The sequence below is a fragment of the Coregonus lavaretus genome (genome assembly GCF_964263955.1).
Source record: "Coregonus lavaretus genome assembly, chromosome: 6".
Taxonomy (NCBI): Eukaryota; Metazoa; Chordata; class Actinopteri; order Salmoniformes; family Salmonidae; genus Coregonus; species Coregonus lavaretus.
The window spans coordinates 55,423,382-55,426,256 of record NC_139993.1 but is presented as its reverse complement, the minus strand read 5'-3'; positions in this window follow the sequence as shown (position 1 = coordinate 55,426,256).

Sequence of the window (2,875 nt, the reverse complement as noted above, 5' to 3'; positions counted from 1 at the left end):
TTAAATGAATTATGATGAAGTTCACAGGGTGATGAATGTGCAAGGTGATGAGCTTGATGCTCCTTTCCAATAAATATCGAGGGTAATGATCGATGCTTGGCAGCCGTTTGACAAATACAAATAGGCCTAATATCGCTCTTATCCATAATATTATCATTATGTAGGTAGCCTACCCGCATCTGCGAGCTGTTGGCTAGTGCGCACGTGCCAAGACCATAGTGGGCACATTTGCTATATAATGCAACAGTTTTGTGACAAAACCATCATAGATTTGAAAATGCAATGGACACCGTTGAACTTGTATTTTTCATTCGTTACAGGGGAATTTAACAGCAAAGGTTATTTTCATGTGCACTATGTCATCACGCACAGCATTTTTATCCGCAAAAATCAGTTTGATGAAAACACATCACTGGTGGGAAAATGCGCATATTGTTTTATGCCGATTTGATATTCGCATGAAAATCTGTTTCAAATTGGATGGAAACCTAGCTACTGCATCCATGACCAATTACATTTCAACATACCTCTACATGATACATTGTGACTTTTATTCTACTGTTGCTGTTTTCAAGGTTACTTTGAAACAAAGGTGGCATTAGACTACTACTGACAGTAGAATTGGAGGTCTACTCTAGTCGAGTGTGTTCAGTAGGCTATTTGAGTAAGACATTCAATCTGATTCAGACGCCTCTGGATTAGTTGAATGGAAGTAATAACATGCAGGACCACTTAATGCATTGCTTTACATCTCAATTCATTTAGCAACAACAATGTGAGGAAGTATTGTCCTCTGCAGTATTAATGTTGTTCAATCTCTTTTTATCTATTTATTCAAAAACAGACTTGTGAGCCAAATCTGCTCTCTGCTGGCCCATGGAAGTATTACCACAACATATAAGGTCGCAGACTTGGGATGTTTCCTCTCCACAAACTAGGTTTCCATCCAATTGGCGACAGATTTTCATGCGAATATTCTAAAATCCGAATAAAAACAGTAGCCCATGCGCATTTTCCCAGAGACGTTTTTCCATCAAATTGACTTGTTGCAGATTAAAGGCTGTGCGTGATAATATAATGCACATGAAAATACCTTGTGCGGTTAAATTCCCATGTACCGAATAAAAAATACAAGTTAAATGGTTTTCCATCGCATTTTCATTCTCACAAAGAATGTGCCCACTCTGGTATCGGCATGTGCGCTCTAGGAAACAGCACGCAGGCAGGCTATACAGTTACAATGTACCATGTAGAGACTATTATGGATAAAAGAGCTAGATTATTTTTATTTGTCAAACGGCAGCCAAGCGTCGATGATCATGTCACCAGAATAAGACCCTCGATATTTATTGGAAGGGAGCATCAAGCTCATCACCTTGCACTTTAACCATCCTGTGAAGTTCATAATTTATTTAATCTGTAGCCTAATAGCCTAAACTGCATGCTTCGTATTGGGTCGTATTGGGAGGACCATACAACATCGCGTGACTCGAAGTTTACTTTGATATGATGGTTATTATATAAATATTTGCGCATAAAAGCGTTTCCACCGACACTTCTCGCATAATGAACTTTAACGACACAAAAAGATCCCACTTTGTCTAGCGTATTTTGTTTTGTCGACATTTGGAAAGATTACCGGAAAATGTTCTGTTTCAATCAGGCCTGTCAAGAAATTTTTTATCCGACATGCACTTAACTCGCATAAAAAGGTTGGATGAAAACCTGGTTACAGATCTGAAAACAAAAGGCAGGGGAAAACAACATTTTGTTAATATATTGAATGTTACATATTTTATATACCCATCCTTATCTATTCAGAAAGTGTTATACTGTGCTCTTATCCAAAATAAAAGTTGTCAGATTGCAGAGCTAGGCATAAACCAAAGGTCAATAGAGGGCGCACTAGCACCGCATACCACAGGAGACAGGCCAAAAGCAGGCCAACCCTTATAGAAGTCTGTGAAGCCAAGTGGCCAACACGTGTCCCCTTACCTACATTCACTTTCTCCTCACTTAAAGATCAGACATACCCTTCCATCATATATATCCCTTTGTATAATACAAGTGCTGAAAATATATAGCCTATATAAGCCAATGCAATGATTCACCGCCAACAATCAATGGGACACAATATAAAACATGGCTCTGATACTGTATTATTTGGAGAGACTGGCTAAAAGTAGGGCAGATTCAATATATTACATTACAGAAGCCTCATATCCTCTGGGGGGGGGCATTGTCTCTTTCTCAGGTATGAGAACACTTTGTCCACCCGATACCCATGTCCCAGCCCAGCCAGATACCTCAGACACAAAACCCTGCTGCACTTATTGCCTTCTCTATTGAACCTCTGCTTCCCTTCTTTTCCCACTGGAAAGGACTGTACATGTGTTGCAGAGGATCACATTACTGTTGTTCTGATTGTTTTTTTCTTCTTCATTATTCAGATGTTTCATAGGTCTCCTCAAAACCTCCCAAACAATAGCCAGTATCACCATAGATCAACATTCTATTATTGATGCTCTTGGTGATGAATCATACACATTTAATAAAAACATAGATAACAATGAGTGTTTCAGTAGATGGCTCTAGCCCAGTGGTTCTCAATCCTGGTCCTGGGGTCCCAAAGAGGTGCACATTGTAGTTTTTGCCTTACACTGATGATTAAAATGATCAACTCATCATCAAGCTTTGAATCAAGGGTGTAATGCTAGGGCACAAACAGAAATGTGTCCCCCTTTAGGTCCCCAGGAACAGGATTGAGAGCCACTGCTCTAGCCCTAAAGTATAGTTGTTTTTCATAGCAGAATTGGATTTTGAGTAACAAAGTGATCAAAGTGAGTCTCACTCCAAATAATAAGACACCATTGAA